Raw genomic sequence first — 21,338 nt, 5'->3', positions numbered from 1 at the left:
CCCTCTGTGATGCGACACGAAAAAAAAAAAAAACTATCAGGAAGTGAACGTCAGTCCCTCCCCTTATCCATTAATATGAGCCATTTCTAGCCTGTACAGCAAAGTACGGTGGCCCTATAAGTCATCAAAACAATGTGCTTTTCTTATCATGTTTACATGATCATGGTCCTAGAAGCCCAGTTCTGTATGATTGTGTTAAAGGGTTAAAGGCAATTCTGAGTATGGGTAACACTATCCTGCACACCCCTATCAGAACTAATACATTAATTTTAATACCATACTACACATTTTAATGACTGCCTAGCAGTGTTCACATTGTACTTTATTAATCTTTTTTTTTTTTTTTTTATTCCAGGTATTCAATTAAACCTACCCATGCAGAATAAAGGAACATGTACATTGCTACGTGGATGTCTGGTACAACAGTCTGATGTGACAAATATTCCAATGTGTACAACCCTTTACACGCCACTCATCACTCACAGTATTATACATTTATGTTAGCCTCAATTCAACATGTAAAAAAGCCAAGACAGAAATGAGATTATAACAACCTAAGCAGCCTGAAAGACTGAAAGATCTCAGGTACTAACTAGAACAATACAGACCGTTGACAATGTGCTACTTGCACCCTCGTGTGGTGTACAGTGTTAAACACACTCACCCTTCCTATCTCTTAAGCTAGTACACTCCACCAAAAATTCAAAATCAACAGATCTCTGCCCAAAGTCTCATTACTTTTAACCAAATAAGGGAAGATTCATATGCAAACTACTGCTTCTCTGGGTGACCGTTATCTGTTTTAACACACCAGACAATATATAAAATGTGCTTTTTATAGACCTTTTTCCCCAGTCAAAAATTTAACTACTGTTTCCCCAAACACTGCTATGTAGAACTGAAACTAGCATATTTGTCTTGCTTTTATGTCTTTTAAATCAATTTTAGCTTTATCAACATTATTACAGATTCCTCTTTTATTGTGCTGTGAATCGTTTGCCTTTTACCTTTTTTTTTTCTGTAATTGCACCTAGACAATTGGAGTGAGTTTAACCTATAAAACATGGAATTCTACATGTTCTAATTGTATAAATGCAAACAAAAAACTAAGATCTTTAGCAGAACAGAAGGTGATAATATTGCTTTTGTTAATCAAAGGTAAGAGCATTTAAAACCTGGTTTGCACTCCTTTAACAAAAACTGTAGCTAGTCTGCAATAAAGTTCCAGATCAGCTAGTTTCATCAGGGCATTGAGTGTTTACAGTAATAGATAACCTACTGTACCAATATATATAGTGTATGCAGGTTACCTCTTTAAAAAGAGTTATTCTTTAAATAAAAGGCAGCCAGAGACTTTTAAAACACAGGCAACCATCCCTCTTCGGAAAGCTTTCAAACCTCAAGAGTGTTCATCTGCTCTGTGATGGACAATCCGTCCTCTTCAAGGAGGTAGTAAAAGCCCCTCTCACTTCATTGCGTCTGGCAATCAGCTCTTCCAGTTCACCCTTCTGATAAAAAAAAAAAAACAAGACAATATCGAAATTGTTCATTTTGTTACAGAAACACTCACAGTTCCAGTGCTTTACACTATTGATTAAAAGGAATATAACTTTATTAGCCTGTAATTATTAAAGGCAGAATTCTACTGTGTACTGTGCAGCTGATAGAGGAGTTTTGTTTTTCATCTTGTATGCAGCTGAAGGGTTTTCATTCTTTTCATTTCCTTCACGGTGCTAGACACTTATTTTCACACCTCAAGAATTCAAACCAACTTGCAGCCTTCCTGATTTTGGCCCGTGGTTGCTCCCAGTGAACGGAGTGTATTATTCACACACAACACGACACTGATCTTCCAGCAGGATTTTTGTTGCGAACCAGAACTCATGAGGGGCTGTATGTATGTTTACACGTATTGTATATTATACGGAGACACCAAGAGGGAAGAGAATTCAGGTTAAAAAAAAAAGGTCTGAGGTTGAAAAAAGACCAGTTTAATCGTGGATACCGATACAATGCAGCATGCAAAGGCTGTGATACATCGACTAAGAATGTACAGTTTAGCAGCTGGCTGAAACTAAAACCATGATTATAACACCTACTGTGATCAATACCTCCAACGTAGCTCATTCTCACAAGACTGCAGCATGTCTTGAGCCAGGCTATATTTGGTCCAAGTTGTGATACGTTTCTCCATGGTCTCCGGCGGCGATAAGCAATCCTGAGTAACCAGTCTTACAGCTTCTAAAAGATCATCCCCCAAACTACAGATGGAGCTGCTCTGTCTGTGAAAGTGAAATGCTTGTGCTGTTGCTGGTAAATGGGCAACTTTTCACAAAATGTATATTAATTACACAGAGTATTGCTTATGGGTAGAAGACTGGAGCGATCTTACTCTTATTTGTTTCCAACAATTCACACTAATTCAAAAAATGACCTTTTGATTTAATTTTGTAAAATGTAATGTATAAAGATTACAGAACATGTAGCTAAAACAAATCTCTCCTACCTCTGAGTTAAAAACAAATCACTCCTACCTCTGAGGAAAAAACAAATCACTCCTACCTCTGAGACAAAAACAAATCACTCCTACCTCTGAGACAAAAACAAATCACTCCTACCTCTGAGACAAAAACAAATCACTCCTACCTCTGAGACAAAAACAAATCACTCCTACCTCTGAGACAAAAACAAATCACTCCTACCTCTGAGACAAAAACAAATCACTCCTACCTCTGAGACAAAAACAAATCACTCCTACCTCTGAGACAAAAACAAATCACTCCTACCTCTGAGACAAAAACAAATCACTCCTACCTCTGAGACAAAAACAAATCACTCCTACCTCTGAGACAAAAACAAATCACTCCTACCTCTGAGACAAAAACAAATCACTCCTACCTCTGAGACAAAAACAAATCACTCCTACCTCTGAGACAAAAACAAATCACTCCTACCTCTGAGACAAAAATACATCACTCCTACCTCTGAGACAAAAACAGATCACTCCTACCTCTGAGACAAAAAAAATCACTCCTACCTCTGAGACAAAAACAAATCACTCCTACCTCTGAGACAAAAACAAATCACTCCTACCTCTGAGACAAAAACAAATCACTCCTACCTCTGAGACAAAAACAAATCACTCCTACCTCTGAGACAAAAACAAATCACTCCTACCTCTGAGACAAAAACACATCACTCCTACCTCTGAGACAAAAACAAATCACTCCTAACTCTGAGACAAAAACACATCACTCCTACCTCTGAGGAAAAAACAAATTACTCCTACCTTAGAGTTCGTAGCACCGCTACTTTTTCTGCCAATCCTTTCAGTTTAGACCCCAGTGATGTTTGGATGCATTTCTTAACTTCTTTGAGTTGTTGCTGAGACTCTTCTTTTACCTTCTGTAATTACATGATGACCATGCACTGTTAGGACAGAACAACTATAACAAGGTTCACACACAGGCTAAGGACCGCAGATATGGAATGAGCTAAAAAGCATTTTAGATAAAGATTGTTTTAAAATAACATTTAAATGTTATTTAGAAAAAAAAAACATATATATTGACTGTTTGGTGTGAATGACAGTAAAACAGACATGTGCACACACCATAGCACTTCAGAGAACGTAATATTAACTAAATATAGTAATGTTAAGAGTATGATCTTTACAAGTAAATTATGTTAATTGTGTGTATTTTTATGACTTTTCAATATCGGCACTAAATTGTGTGTTTCAGCCAGTCCCTATGTCGTAGGGACTGGCTGAAAAACAGCTTTTAGTTAAAGACATATTTATAAATACAATAACAACTTTAAATAAAAAAAAAAACACCATAGGCAAGAGTAGGTTTGGAAAATTACAAAAACTGTTATTTTGTTATTGTACAATACCCACTATAAAACATAAAATACCCAGAAACCAATAGGTCACATGACCACACAGGTCAACGCTGAGGGTATCATTACATTTTACCCATGGATTTCAAATAGTTTTACATTTCTAGACAACACAAAAGTTACAAACAGACTTGCCTGAAGTTCGAGATTCAGTTCCTTCAGCTGAGATTCCAGCAACACTGAGTTCTGCACAGCAATGCATGTCTCAGCATCAAGCTTCTGAATCCCTTCTGTTACTGTTTTATCTATTTTCTTTCTCAATACATTGTCTGTTTGCAATTGGTAGGTTGTGCTTCTTTCCCAATACACATAAGCAGATAGAAAAACAATGTGATTCATCATTTACTTTACAAAATTACACCATTGTAAAGCACAAAGCACCAACTTGAATGCAAATGTTGCAACATTATATACTTAATCAGACAATGGTGAATTCTGGATTTCTCTGCAAAATACACATGGAGCGATATACAAATACTGTACATCCACACCCCTCTCACCGCCTAATAAAACTGCATTTTAAAAAGCAAAGAGAAACGAAATGTACTGCCTTACCTTACATCTGGAGGTATTTGGTCAGGAAAGACTGGGTGTAACTTTGGTGTGATTCCCTGTTGTGGAACATTGTCACCTCCACTTCCTCTGTCCAGAGTTCTACGTGCCCACAAGATAGAAGGATTCCGTAGCATTCTATCGAGACACCTCACTTCATCACTTCATCACTGTGGACAGCATAGCTGACATTACGGCATGCTTCTCCTTGCTGAACGCAGTAGTGATGGCTCGCTCTGTACATGGCTGCATGTGTTTTGTCAAATTGTCCTTTAAGAAATCTTGGCAGCCTTTTGTAAATGTGTTGCATTTATTTGCAGCAATGCAGTAAGTACAAGTCATCTGTGAAAATTCAGCATCATAGACAACCCATGGAAGCTGAAACTTTGCTTACCGCTTTCACGGCGGATGCAAAGGTTTGAGCAGAACTCGCTGTAGTCATGAAAGCGCAGTAGCAGAAGTTGTCAGATTGCAAAGAATAATGTGAGGCTGCACCTAGTACAGCCTCATAAAGCGGTCTGGGTTACCATGGTTAGTGACACGAAACATGAAACTGAGGCGCTGACTGCATTTACGTCGCCTACCACGCCATGAGAACATTGCAGAGTCAATTAATCGAGAGGCTGAGGCGCTGCTCTGATCAGCAGCAGTGATTCTATGGTATATCGATCCCTTCTTGAAGAGAGATGTTGTGTGTGACTTTAACAAAAGGGATTTTTTTTTATAGCACAAAAAGTGACGATTCCACTTTTATTTTTGTCGTCACTTTCAAAAAACATACACAAATTACGAAGTGACGAGCGACAGCGAAACCACTGTAGTACATATTACACACATATAATACTAAATTATACAGACTGCCTGGAGTGTTGAATGACTACGTGGTTTGTTTTGTAAGCAATGTAACTGCACGGTAACATTCTGGATCTGCTGCCTGCCACTGGATACCACTGTAAACAAGCTGTTACATCTCAGTTTTTAATGGATTTTGTAAGCTTAAAATGTGTAGTCCATTAATTAATTCTGAAATCCTTATCTGTAGTTTTTCACTTCTATCTATCATTGTGCAGTTGAGCACACTGAGATGGACTGTTCTATAGTAAAAAAAAAAAATAAAAAAAAAAAAACTAAAAATGTTGAGAAATCACATTTTATACATAACAAGACTGATGTAATGGACAACAATGCAGAATTGTGTCTGTGGATCTTATTTTTTCATTGTACTAAAGTAAAATATGAACTATTGTAAAACTGATTAATTTTAAAACCATTTAGCATCAGATATTTATTGGTTTACCTTAACAATTAACCTAGGCATTCAAAACATGCATGAACATTTCTGAAGTTCCTCTTCATCTTTATGCCACTGTACACTGCATCTATATACCCTTGTCTTCAGAGAACAATCCACCGTGTATCTGTAAAAAAAAAAAAGATTAAAATGTCCTACAACTCACAGTAGAGACTGATATAACTTTATACTGTGTAAATGTTTTCTACGTTTAAAAAAAGGAAAACCTTAATCAGACTCATCATATAGTCATCTTAAAGTTAACTGACAACTATCTTATTTACTTATGTCCCATGTCTATTTGCTAATGACAAGATTTGTGTTTACCGCAATGCATCTCTTACTTTTTGAGAACTGGGAGTTCCATAAACTCCTTTGGCCTGTGGACAAGTCTTTGCGAGGGAACTTGTCAAATCGAGGATGAATTCATCCCGATCCTTGTATATATTCTGAAAAGCAAAAGAAGTGCAGCAAAAAAAGAACCCACTTTACAAAGACAATAATTATGCAGAGTTTTTTTTTTTTTTTAATTTGTGCAAGATATTGCATTCATGGAGGTAAAATATTTATACTGATTTAAATCTTAACACCTCAATACACACACTGGTTTTACTGTCGTACTAAATTCCAGTGTTCTCTCCTAAATCTTACAGACTGAACATGTAATCATGGTAAATCAACTTTTGAGGCAATGTGCATTCCCAAGCTCTTGTACTTAATCAAAGTGCAACATTTGATTAATCAGCAAACTGCAACATTTGAGTCAAAAAACTCTGGAATAGAAAAAAAACATGTTTCACATGGAAGAAACACAGGATGCTTTCCAAAGAAAAACAAAATCATCCCCAGTAGCACAATCTAAGGGATACATCATATCAGATTGAACAGTTTGTAAACATTAAGTGATATGGAAATACCAAATGTCAAAGCATCTCTATACAGCTGTGACTTCAAAAGACACGTGACTTTAATATGGCAACCATATTACGTCAGAGGACGATGTCATGATCACCAACACATTTAGCCTACAGGGGTTATACAACCCTGCAAATATAAAGTCACTACCTCAAATGGCTTCTAAGACAAGACGCTCTGGCAGCTTTTGCAAAAAAAAAAAAAAAAAAAATGGGTTCATTTTTCTTTACTGTGTATTCAGCATGAATGCAATATGTTGCGTTTGGTCTCTGTCACTCAGAAAACAAAGTTACATGACCCCCAATATGGTGGCCATCTTAGGTCACAGGTCAAACTCATGAATGCATTTAGATTTTGCCCAAGGATCCCACTAAAAGTATGAACTGATTAGCTTAAATAGATGATACTATATCGTCAGTAGTAGGTGCAGCAAAGGGTTTGCCAACTCATAGAAGGGATGCCTAATTAGAACACAGTGTGTATCGAGACTGATGTCAAAGTTGAGGCGTATTCTGAAACACTTTAAAATGTCAGACAGCAGCAACATTTCTTAATGATTTATTACCTGAGCCCAGAAGGTAACAGCATCCTCTGTATGAGTACCAACAATCAGCTGAACTAAAAGGGAGAAAAGCAATAACCCATATACAGTATTACACTATTACTTTGTTTGAAACTGTATTTAAGACACCGGAAGAATAAAGTATTTAAATTCTTACCTTTACCGGGTACAGCGTCATCCATAACTGCAGAGTCACTGAAATAAAAAAACATCAAATGATTCATTAATTAATTATACACTATACTCAATGCAGACACGTTTATAGGGTCCTCATAATCACACAATACCTGAAAGGGACAGTTTATAACAGCTAAAGGTTAAAAAAAAATGTGTATAAAATCCATATGCAATCTGAAAACATCTATAAGAGGGTAGGACTGTATGTGATGATTGGTACAAAATCAAGGCAGTTACCGTCTTCACCGTGTAGTGTGACAGCCAGAAAGATGGACAAACAGCCACAATAAATCCATTAGGTTCCCTATTCTTTGAACGAGGACCCTAAACAGATAATCTAGAGCCTTTCATTCTGGCACTCCTACTGGGGTCACAATCCTGCATATTGTGAAACCAGGTACCCGTGTCGACCCGGGTTGGCCGCGACCCACCTCCAGATGTGGCTCAACATGCTTTAACCCCTGTCGAGCGAGACAAAATGCATGACAACATGCTTGTAATCGGATGAAACAATAAACAGCCAAACCTACATGAAGGTTTCACTTCCGCAAGGAACCAGATTTCTGAGGGATGGCGTGGAGCAATTAAAAAACATTTGCTCTAATCAACATTTGGGCAGACGATTCAATCCACAGAAGCTTGGATGGAAGCGCCCATAATAAGCACGCCTTCCAAACAACTTTGGGAGAGGTTGGCTTAAGCTGTATTTCACAGGGCGCCAGTCCAGTCCAGAGATTAAAAACAGATGAAAGGTGGTCATGTGAACTTTGCTGATTCCAGGGCATTCAGTACTTCAGTGCTTCTGCCACCCCAGGTCGACCCTGCTCCTTCAAAAAGCAGTATGAAAACGCTTAGCCGATCTGTATGACACCTGGTTGAGACCCGGGTAGACCGTGCCAGTGTGAAAGGTGCTTAAGAGGTGTCTGCATATCAACAACTCTCGCTGACACCAGTAATGTTTTGATTTTTGAAATCAGCAGTTCTCAATATTATATTTCTTATCTCGCAAATAAAATTGTTAATATTAACAACAGTAGGCCTACATTTCATTTTGATATCAGAAATACAGTACATACCAAGTAAATGTATAAGCTTCACTGTGGGTAATTTGAAAGCGCTAGGCAGACCTTTAGTACGCCACTGGTGACCAGAGGGGGGCGGGGAGGCGGGGGTACCTCATGACAACACAGACATTTTGAATTAAGATGCAGGTACCTATCAGTACAAGAGATGAACAACTGTCCATATGACGTCATCTAATTAGTATGCATTTTTTATATAAAAAATTCTAAATTTTGATATCAAGAATTCTTGATATAAAAAATAGAATCATTGATATCAGAAATTGTGATTAAATTAAAAAAACGCCTCAAATTTCATTATTCCAAAACAAAACTGCCCTCCATCCTTTAACACGTAGTACTGCCACTTGAGTCCATGAATACGCAACACCTTTTATATAGTAATTAAAGGAATATTGCATATTACACACACTTGGTAACTGTACTGGTAAACACATTTTATATATATATATATATATATATTATATATATATATATATATATATATATATATATATATGTAAATACTTTTATATATATATATATATATATATATAAACTAAAATGGTTGCTATCTCCATTTTTGTATGTCATTACGGGATGTTGAAAGGGTTGGTTGTGGATATATATGGTTAATAAAACACTCCAGACGAAAACGTGTCTGACTTCGAGCAAACATGGCTTTCAAATCTGGCCTTTAACAAAAAAAAATGTACAAACCTCTTTCATAATCATTTCATATACTGTACTTATTAAATGAACAAAACATGCATCAATATTTAAATTCCACTCACTGCTATTCCATAATCAAGCACGTTTTAGACACGGCTTGGAAACGTTTTCCAAACGTTATAAAATAAGCAAAGTGCATGTGCAATTAAGTATTTGGCTTACCTTAACTCCAATTATTTTATTCTCTGAAGAAGTTTTATTTTGTTCCTTCCTTTTAAAACCGCCTGCTCTTCCAATTTTTTTTTTTTATTTAGTTACTAAAATAAATACAATATTTATTATTATTTTTTTTTTTTGTACTGCCGGGTTAATTAGTAATTCATTTTGTCAGTAAAAACAGTAAACAATCATTTGTATTATCATGTAATTGCATTTATTAGATTTTATGTAATATATATATATATATATATATATATATATATATATATATATATATATATTGATTTTTGCTAAAAACGATAAACACTATGGTGTATATAACCATTGGTTAAACGTAATTTGTACTATACAACTTGACAGTCGATGTATTTTAAAAATTTATAACATTGTTAACATGTATGCAAAAAATAGATTTTTTATCTATACCTAGACTTCGAACACAATTTTTGAATATATATATATATATATATATATCTCTATTATATTATATATATCTAATATAATATATATATCGAATGTAGCTAAATGGCTAGGTGTAAGGTTTTGCTTCACAGTCAGCACCAATACTACCTATCTTTTGGTGAACCACTGATTCCAAACACTTGTTTCTTGAGCAATGTACTCTCCTGTTCTGAGACAAAAATATTAAACACTGGCTCTAGGATGGTCTGCTTTGAGTCTATCAACAACTGCTTCCTGTTTTCATATGCTTAAGTGTGGTAAGCTTTAAGTAAGCGTCAGTACCTAAGCTTTTATGAGCACAAACTTGAAATGTCAGAAGACATGACCTTGACTCAGTTGCAGTCGCCAGGCTGTAAGTGTGACTGGCAGTCCACCAGCACGTTATATAACTTCTGTTCTATGTTGACATTAAATTGTTAGTACAGATGATATGAAAATAGTGTGTCTTATGAAACACATTTGAGGTGCATCAGGTCACTGTCCAGCTTATTACATTTAATAAATAATTGTGAGATGCAGTACATAGGTTTGAAAATTCTATCAAGGATAGATCTAATACTCAAACAAAGGCCCTTTCATAATATTTCAGCAAGCCTTAAATTAATAACACAACCTCGTGTTTCATTTGTTGTAGTAGTGACGTCTGCTTCAATGTTGTTAAATTTGGCAAACAAGCCACTTAACTCGTGGGCCTTCGATCTAATTCTTTTTAAACCTGGTAACAACATCTCCCCCAATGAATTACATCCTTTGGGTTAAATTAAAATCCCAGTCACATGGCCTGCATTAAAAAGGTCAGGCATGCCAATAAACAACCTTGTAGATCTTATTCAGAGGAAACTTATTTTGGCATCCATCAAGTTTAGCTTGAGTGCCTAGCAACTGTGTCAATAGGGCATAAATGCTGTGCTATTAAACTTATAGAGCGAGAGATTTTCCAATACTGAGACGTGTGTGTACACTTTGTGTGTGCATGTGTGTAGCTGTGTACACTGTGTATCATGTGTGTAGGTGCTTGTATGTGAGTGTGGTATGTTGCTGGTTAACAATGAGCTGCTGCTGTGATATTTATGCTAGCATGGATTATTGTTTTATTATTGATTATTATTTATCGATGCTGTGTGTACATTGTTGTGTGTTTCTTTTGTACTGAGCCATGCTGTAAGCTGAAGACAAATTTTCATTTTATGCTCTGTTTAATGGACAATAAAGCTTCTTTGTATTGAATTTGAATATTTGAATTTTGAATACTCCTAATGCATCTTTGTGTTTTCTGTTTCATTTATTCATGCTGAAATTCACATACAGAAAAATTATGTAACTAGAATTAAACAGAAGCATATGTAACAAAATAAAAATTAAAAAATGTATTAATTCACAGATTTATGATAAATACTGTATTAATTCACAAATTTATGAAACAACATTCTACAAAAATTAATGTCACAGATGAGTTTCATTTCAATTGAAATAAGAAAGCACACATCTGCATTTCAGATGAATTTCAGAATGATGCATTACCAGATAACAAAACAGCATTTCAGATGAATTTCAGAATGATATATTCAGATGCGCTCGTTAACCAAGGATTAGTGAGGGTATACAATAGGGGTGTAGCAAAGTAATCTGGTCCTTTGTATATGGTTGGAGTTAACCTAAAAGGAGTAAAGGTATTGCTGACAACTTGTGTTTGTAAAATGTTGGCTGTAACTTTTTTTCAGTAACACGATCTGGAGCTGGAGTACACCCCAGCATTTCACAGACTACTGTAATCACCACTAGCACTTCATTTCACTCACTGTCTTGTGTTTGTGTTTCATGTTTGGTGTTTAGTGTGGGTGTTTGGAATACCTGGGCTTTTGATTGCGGGTCAAACCCAGGGATTACAGTTACGAGTGATACACACCGCCACGCACCAGCTCGACTGAGACTTGCAGCTGTCCCTGGTCCTATTGGCGTGTCGCTCAACTGTGCAGGAGTCCACTAGTTGCACCCTGGCCCTCCTGATGTTTGGACAGGAACTACGGACCCCAGCAGCATTGGTATTTTGGCTGACCACCCAACTCTGAGGCGATTCCCCTGGGACCAGAGTGTGCTCAGAGGCTCCAAGACCTCCACAAGCTCCACGTCACCCACCAGTTTGCCCGGGTTCAGTTTCAGGCAGCAGGCCAACGCCAGTAGAGCTGGTGTGAGTATACAACCCACAGGTCAAGGGCGGTCACTGCCTCGAATTGGACAATGTTTGGGTAGGACCATGCCAGGTGCTGGAGCCACTAGGAGAAGTCATCTACCGGATGCAGTTTCCTAACCACGGCTGGAAAGTGGTGCTTCACCAGGATCGAATTTCCCCCTACCGAGGGCTGGCCGGGGGATTTCTCTGCCCATAGAGACAACGGTGGAGCAGACCTGCGGATCGCCCCCTGGAGCAGCGCCAGCAGCGGGACTGTCTTCCGTCTTGTCTTCTTTAATATTAGCATTACAAGGGTATCCATGTATTATAAAAAATAATAGATGGGCTTCAGTGAGTTACAGTAAAATAATTCCATCTCGGGTTTCTGTGAATTTAAAATTACTTGACCTTCACAGAACGACATCACAGAAACCCTAGATGGAATTATTTTCCTGTAACTCACTGAAGTCCATCTATTAAGACCATTGACCAAATCCTACATCCAGCCACCGACAGCTCCATCTCCCGTTCATCCTCCTCTCTTACCTGTCATGATTTCTCCTCTTTCTTTCGGATCAAAATTGACATCTATTCTACGCTTGCCCACCACAAACCCAGTTTACTGCTTGACCACCTTGACGCTCCTCCGGTTGCCCCTCCTGCCCTCTCCTCATTCTCTCCTCTCTCTCCATTGCTGATGTTTCCGGCTTACTGTTGAAATCAGCTACTGCCACGTGCATCCTGGACTCCTGAACAACTAACCTTGTCCGTCTCTGTGCTTCTGATCCTGCTCCTTCCATTATGCATACTCTCAACCTGTCCCTGGACTCCGGCTCAGTTCCTGCTGGCCTTAAGCTTGCCTAAGTTACACCGGCACTCAAAAAACCTTCCCTCGACTCGGCTGACTTATCTAATTTCCGTTCCATCTTCAATCTCCCTTTTCTCTCCAAAACTGTAGGGCTGTAGCCAGTCAGCTGATGAAACACCTCACGTATAACAATCTGCTTGAATCTCTACAGTCTGGTTTCCAGATGCATCACTGCACTGAAACTGCTCTGCTCCGGATTGTGAATGATCTCCTGCTCAATGCTGATGCTGGTGCTCCCTCTGTGCTTGTCCTCCTTGACCTATCAGCCGCTTTTGACACCATAGATTCTGGCATTCATCTTGACCACCCATGGGCTGGGATCTCTGGGACCTGTCTCTCCTGGATGTCCTCTTACCTATCTGGACACATGCAGTCTGTTTTCTGTGCTGGGAACAGTGGTGTCGCAATCCCAGTCACTTGTGGTGTCCCCCAAGGATCTGTTCTTGGGCCCCTTCTCGTCAACATCTCCATGCTTCCCTTGGGTCACCTCCGCCAACACAGCCTCATGTTTCACTCGTATGCTAACGACACCCAGCTCTACTTAAAACTTGATCCTGGATCTCCAAAATCTGTCCCTACCTTTCCCTCCCGGATGCGGAGATACTTTGTCATGCATTCGTCTCCTCTCGACTTGACTACCGCAATTCTCTATATGGTGGTCTCCAGCACAGAAAAATCAGCAGAAATATGATCAAATTCAAAGAAGGGATATCTCATTTAAAATTCAATTTAAAGATATCTGGAAGTCATTTTGAGATACTATCTAAATGTATTTTAGAGATCTTAAAATTATTTAGCGATATCTTTAAATATTTGAAGATATCTATAAATTAATTTGAGCCATCTCGATGTTAATTTGGCTTGCTATATCTGTCAACCTGTAATAAGGTTATTTTGTTAACAAATACTGCACATAACTAGCCATGCTCACGTGTGTCTGGTTTTGTTCAGGATAAGAACACAGACATTTAAAGGTCCTCCTTGCTGAAGATTCTGGTTAACCAGATAAAACAAAGTTTGGAATCATAACTCATATTTTCTGTCTATCCATCAAGTTCAGAAGCTGCGTTTCGATTGGATGTCAAACTGCAATAAACTCTATCTCCCATAGAGCTTTGCACGTGGAACGCAAAAATTACGTTCTTTAGCAAACGGCAGGAAGGAGAGAAAGGCGACAATAGCCGTGAGAGCAAGTCTTGTTTTTAATAGCGAACGTCGCGTAATAATGTTTAAAAGGGAAGGTAATTCACAAAAGTATTGAAACTGAGGAAATAAATAAGCATGTGGTGGATAACGGAGACGTGGGTCCGATTTCTGATGCAACCTTTCTTCATATGAAGGTAGTGTAATGTCAGTGAAGAAGCAATTCGCTGTGCCTAGACTTACAAACTCCGCCTTTTGCAGTTCATATACTGGTTTTGTCGCGCAACTGGCAGTGTTCTGTGTGTCTGTTATTCGTTATATAATTTAGAGAACTAAGGTAAAGTAATACTACAATATGATGGCATGGCAATGTTAGTGGGTACTTGCATTTGAAACTTAACATGTTCGACCAGTATAAAATGCAGTAATTAAGAAAATTTTGGGGGGGGGGGGGGGGGGGGGGGGGGGGGGGGGGGGGGGTCATTGCTGACTACTGTACAACAGACAGTATTCGTGTTACACTTTTCTATTCTTTACAAAACGGTTAACCAACAACTGGGCAAACATTTTCTGGCGACTGCGTTAACAGCCATCCCTCTGAACTGATCTAGCTAAACTTAGTTGGGATTTTAGTCAGATCCAGGGTTTCGATTCCCTGGCCTTCACCAAGGGGTTGCTGCTGAACTTAACTTGTGCCTGTGTGTTGCAGACTTTGGGTCTCTCTTTGTGGAATCGCCGCCTGCGCAGATAACAATAATAATAATAATAATAATAATAATAATAATAATAATAATAATCAGAAAATCTAATTGAAATAGATTAGATTTAATCTCTTAAATATGAACATTCCTGTATACTGTAAATGTCAATTTTCTAACATGGCAAGATTCATCATAATTATTGTGACGAGGAATTTCAGTAAGAGTCTTCCATCAACACAGTAGGATAAGTATCAGGTTAAAAAATACAGCTTTATTATTATGTTAAATGCGACGAAAACTTAACATAATTTCAGGCAGTGTAGACAAACTAAGGGTGCTTTTATGCTGCGTGAGCACAGGCACGCTAAGGTCACGCAGACGGTCAAGAACAGGCTTTGTCGCAGATCTAAGCAGAACAAAGCCATGGAGTTCATTTAAGACACTATTCTGCATAGCATGAGGTGGGGCTATTCCATTGATAGGTTCATTAAAGATATGATTAGGCTGCACATAAGGTTCATGTTGGTTAATGTTAAAAAAAAAAAAAAAAGAAAACTTGAAAAGCATTGTGCAATGATGACAGAGCTTTGGTTGACAGTTAAGTATCCATAACAATCTGTATACTCTAAGTGTATGTGTCAGTCATTCTGGGTCAATTGCAGGATACAAACTCATGAATGGAATACAATTCTGTTTGAGACTAACCAGACTCATTCAAACTCCTGACTCATTGGCTAAATAATAATAATACATACACTTCTAAGAGGAAACAGCCCATTTTCCAAACCCAAGGACCTTTCGCCTACTCGGTGAACAGCAGTCAGTGTGTTCTCTAAAAACAAAACATTGAGCTTAAAAACATACAAATAAATCACTTACTGTAGTTGATTCTTGCTAGTTCTGTACTGTTTTTAAATAGTGCACAATGGTGGATATTTTGTGAATACGGCCACCAATGTTGTTGCAATGATATGTTGACTTCAAATCAGATGCTTTTGTATTCTTCCCCTGTTCTGTTTGTGGAATGCAATTTTATGAACAGGTATACTGACACCCTTAGATTATCACTATGTAACACAATTTTTGTTCCTGGGTAGTAAGTGTTATTTCCTAATTGCTTATGCCTCAAAAGTATAGAAAATGGCTATTATTCCCCACAAACTTTGCTTTTGTGACCAGGACAGTGATATTTCAAAATATCACTATTACCAATGGGAAAATGGGCAAATGTGTGTCTTTTCGTTCACATAAAGTCAGAAAAAAAAACATATGAATCCAAATTAACATGTATTTATACTAAAGTAATACAAAGATGACTACAAAAGATTTAGAAGTGAGTAGTTTTTTGAGATTTACGATTATACTGTAAATACAGTATAATGAGAAAAACTACTCACTTCTAAATCTTTTGTAGTCATTTTTGTATTACTTTACAAGTTACAGGATATACATGCATTAAGATATAGGCTAGCCCAATATATTAACAGTAGATATATGAAATAATTGTTTTCGGTTACTTTCCAAAATGCATGGGTGTTTTTTTTTCCTTTTAAAATATGTATAGTAACTCCACACTGTACTGTACATTGGCTTGACAAGTACAGCACTTATATTACAAATATCAAATATATTACAAAAGTGCACAACAGAAAATATCCAAAAATACATTGCTGCTGCAGCACACTCAATCGATATACAGTCTAACAGATTTCCGCTTTGGATCACCTCCAAGTTCTGCTCAGTTTGCGGGCACAATGGTATTTCATAACTTTAACAGATTTATTGTGTTACGATATTTAAGCTTTTAATAATTAATTGTTACATTTTCCTTGAAACACATTAACTGCAATCCCTCTGTTATGACCACTGAGACTGATAAAATTATCTCAAAGGGTTACAGAACACCCTGTAGTGTTTGCAAGAGACTGATTCATTTTCATTTGCCCTCTGTTGGTAATATTTTTCATAGTGCTGGGACAAATATCCGAATATTCGAACAAATATTTTTTGACATGTACTCGGCTACAAAATTCAGATGTACATATTCGCTACAAATGACAAAAATGCCTTGCACTATTTACCGTCTCACCAGAATTTGTGCGACATTTTCAAAAATGGCAAATTAAAAAAGAGCTCTGTGTGAAATGTGAAATTTAATATATTTTAAAAAAACAGTATCAACCCAGCAGCTCTTGAGTCTTTATTTAAATGTTTTAGACAGCAAAAAGTAAACAAACCAGATTATGTGCTCACACACATAGTGATCTCTATGGAAGGTGAAAAAAGCATAATTCGATGATTGATTTGATAACCGCTTCATCGCTCGGCCTTCATCGCCACCGCTTGTAAGCTCGAATCTGATTGGTCCATCGCGATTCACGGTGTGCATGGAAACACAAGCCCGGAAGCTAAATGCCCTCAGAGAAGGAAAGTTTTACTCAACTTCCATACATAATGAATTGTGGAAATTCTTGCAGGTGTTTTTCTTTTTTAAATAACTATTTTAAGTGGCGCATCTGGAAAAGTAGACCACAATTTAGCCGGCCACAGGCTAGAGATGAGAAGGCTGTGTCACCATGCATATCTAAGGGCTTGGGCTTACAAATCTGACCATTCTTTGTGTGTTTTATTTTATAGAAGGATTTTCTTCTGATGAAGAGAACCAAAAGAATCTGTGATCAACCAAGTCTGCATACTAGAGAAGTCCCTTCCCTCCTAAGCTTGTGAATATCAGGCTTCATGGTTGGCTATCCAGGAACAGACCAATTCTGTACTTGTGAATGATCATGCTTGGAATATTCTTTCGCAAAAACATGTCCCAGAAATTGAGTATACTGTTGGTGATCTGTGGCTTGATTTGGGGCCTGATGCTTCTGAGATATGCCTTTCAGCATCCGAGACACCAGAGCAGTGCTGAGCTGCGGGAGGAGATTCTTGACCTAAGTAAACGATATGTCAGAGTGCTGGCTGAGGAAAATCAAAATACAGATGGATTGCATGGGACATCAATGGCTGGATATGGTAGGATTTTGGCACATACAAACACAGAAAGATTGAGCCTATGAGTGACGTACGCTGCATTTATATAATTTGTCTTCTTGGAAAAGTGGTCAGGGAACTGGACTTTTTGTTAACAGAATAATTCTAGAATTCTTACCTATTTTAAACTATTTGTAATGTAAGTACATACCATGATGTCTGGTTCTACACTTAAAGAAATGTCTGTTTTGGACTCCCGAGTGATGCATCCAGTAACGGCGCTCCGCCCGGATGTGCCCCATAGCTTGGAGATCGCAAGTTCGTCTCCAGGCTATGTCACTGCCGACTGTGACCGGGAGTTCCTAGGGGGCGGCGCACAATTGGCCTAGCGCCACCCAGTGGGGTGGAGGGCTAGGTCGATAAGGGTGTCCTCAGCTCACCGCGCACCAGCGACCCCTGTGGTCTGGCCAGGCGCCTGCGGGCTTGCCTGTAAGCTGCCCAGAGCTGTGTTGTCCTTCGACGCTGTAGCTCTGGGCGGCTGTATGGTGAGTCTGCAGTTTGTAAAGATGCGGGCGGCTGACGGCACACGCTTCAGAGGACAGTGTGTGTTCGTCTTCACCCCTCCTGAGTCAGCGCAGGGGTGTTTAGTGGTGATCTGAGCTTAAAAATAAGGTTCATATTGGAGGTTATTATTGTCCCCATTCCTTCAGTGTCTTGTAACAGATATCCCAAAAATAATGGCATAGAAACCAAACTTTCTTTACCCCAAAATAATAGCAGATTTCAGTGTTGAAATGAAAATACATGTTTTCTGTAAGGTGTTTCTTTTAAAACTGCACATTTGAGACCTATTTAGCTAATGGAAGTGTAAAACAGAAAATATTTATGGAATTATTTTATTAGCTACAAATACTTTTAAGTGATATAGCAGCAGCTTGTGAGTATACTGCTTCAGACAAAAACTACTACTGACACTGATTGCTGAGCTTGAATTGTATCCTAATACAAGGGTTTCTTGTGAGCAAGGTAACAGGAAAGCTCAAGGACACCATCAGAATTTCAGGTTGCAGTTTCACAAATCATTATGTACAATATTCAACTGCACAGTAGTTGAAAAATGACAAATACGCTAACCGTAAATGCAATTTTAAAAAGACACAAGTTAATATCCTTTCTCATAACTGTTTTGTTTGTCTTCCCAGTAATACTCTGCTTTGTATTGGTAACTTGTTTTGTTCTTTGTTTTTGTTTATCTAGCTGACCTAAAGAGAACCATTGCTGTCCTGCTAGATGATATATTGCAGCGGCTGGTGAAGCTGGAGAGTAAAATAAATCTTGTTGTGAACGGGTCCAAGGCCAGCACTCCACACAGGGTTGTGGGCACTACCCCCAGCAAACCAGCGGATAGGGCAGATCGCCCAAGGTAGCAAGGTGTGAACATTGATAGCACTTCTAGTACTCGTTGGCTCCATCATGGCAGATTTTTAGACGAAAGTTAGGTAGTTCACTGTAAAGTGATACTGTTAAATGATCTTTTAGTGCAAGCTAGTTTTTGGTTGTTTTAGTAGCCTGTGGAATAGGAAATCTCCACAGACCGAACAAACGCAAGCTTGGGTGCTCTGATCTGAATTACTGTTTTGCGTACGACTATCAATCCGCAGAGATGCCAACTGCTACAGTTTGGCTGTAGCAACTATGGTTTTCAGGCTCTGCTACGGTGATACGGGCCAAGTTTAAAAAAAAAAAAAAAAAACGTTTTTTTTTTTTTTTTAAATTAGACTTGCCTCAGTGCTCCTGTGTTAATGATGGTGTGAGTTTCCGCGTTCCCATTTTTGTATCCGATTCACGCGCTGTGATTGGCTTGTGGTTAAAAAACACACACAGTACCTAGACCATTTACAATGGGACATGCACAGTAGTCAAGGCTTTGCCACTATTGTGGGAAAAAAAAAAAAAAAGACAATCGGTGATTGGACGGCCAAGATATAACAAAAAGTGCCTCGGCAGCAAGCAAATGGTAAATAGCAGAGGTAACTTTTTCATTCAATTTTTAATAAAGGAAATGGCAACACAAAAAAGACAGCGGCTGAATTCACAAAGGTTCAAAGAGGATTACATCAAGAAGTATACATTTATAAAAAAAAGTAAGATATCGGAACATCATGCTTACTGTGAGTACTGCAGGTGCGATTTAAGTGTCAAGCATGGGGGAATAAATGATATTGATGAACACGTCAGAACCTTGAAACATGAGAGGAATTCACGGGGAGCTCAGGAAAATAGATCATTGGATTGTTTTTTTAAAATGACGTGATTAAAGCGGAGACTCTTTTTACGAACTTCATTTTAGAGCACAATTTACCAATTGCTGTTGCAGATCACATAGGCCCACTTGTGAAAGTGGCTTTTCCTGGTAGTAAAATTGCTTCCAGTATGGCTGCGCGAGGAGCAGAACGACAGCAATCGTTGAAACTTTAGCATATCTTTCAGCTACTGAACAGGCCTCTGTTTGGAAAAGTAATTTTTTTGCCATTGCAAGCGACGGCAGTAGTGACATCGAGACTCCGTTGTACCCAGTTGTAATACGTTACTTCAGTGAAGAAATTGGCAAAGTGGTAACGCAGCTGCTTGCTTTACCATCATGCAAGGGTATATCGGCAACCGGAGAAAATATCTTTAAGACTGTGGCTACAGTATTGAAGTCATTTGAAATACCGTGGAAAAATTGTGTTGCATTTGGAGCAGATAATGCAGCTGTAATGCTGGGTGGACATAAAGGTGTAGCTCCCTATGTAAAAATGGAGAACAATTTAATTCACATTGCTGCCCAGTCGGCTGCAAAGAGATTGCCAGCAAGAATCGACGAACTCCTGATTGACATATTACTATCTAGACAAAAGTGGCAAGCGGCACAAGCAGTTGAAACAGTGCCAGGACTTGTGTGGCACTGAAGCAAGAAAGATTTTGAAACATGTGAACACCAGCTTTGTGCTTAAGAATAACTTGTATGTGTATATGTGAAAAGTATTGTATATTAAGTCCCTGTCTACACACACAAACCGCTTTCTAGAAAAGCATTCTAATTAATCCAGGTCAGAGCGACCATACTAAATACTGTTTCTGATTTTAATGTGTCGATAAATTGCTAAAATAGCTTGGTTGTAGTTCCTAGCAGCTCAGGGTAATACCATACATACCATTTGATTTTATTTAAATAACGGAGATGTCTTGCCTTTTCCATGAATTACTGTAGGTGGGTCAGCCTGGGCAAGTGTACTGATAGATTGCTGCAGCAGTGGCCAGCACTAGTGGAATTCTGCAAAGTAAACAAAGGTATAGACCTAAACTATGCTTTCATTATACTGTATTGTATCATTTTAAAGCAGTGTTTTTTAGTTCGATGGTCAATAATGAACGGTAATTGTTTTCTGCATTTCATCAGGTCCCAGCAAGGTAGCTAATAAAGCCAAGTCTAGTGAGCCAGCCGTGGCTAAAGGGCATGCACGCAAGCCATCCTCTGCAGTGGCAGAAGCTAGTAAAAGTATGTGTAACTATTTTGTGCTGCCAGACTAGATATTTTCAAAATGCCCTGTTTGTTTGGTGTATATTTATGCACATGGAAAACAAATAATTTGTACCTAATTTAATCAGAAAATACATTTT

Source organism: Polyodon spathula, chromosome 4 (assembly GCF_017654505.1).
Source record: "Polyodon spathula isolate WHYD16114869_AA chromosome 4, ASM1765450v1, whole genome shotgun sequence".
In the NCBI taxonomy this organism is placed as follows: domain Eukaryota; kingdom Metazoa; phylum Chordata; class Actinopteri; order Acipenseriformes; family Polyodontidae; genus Polyodon; species Polyodon spathula.
This window is presented reverse-complemented; position numbering follows the sequence as displayed.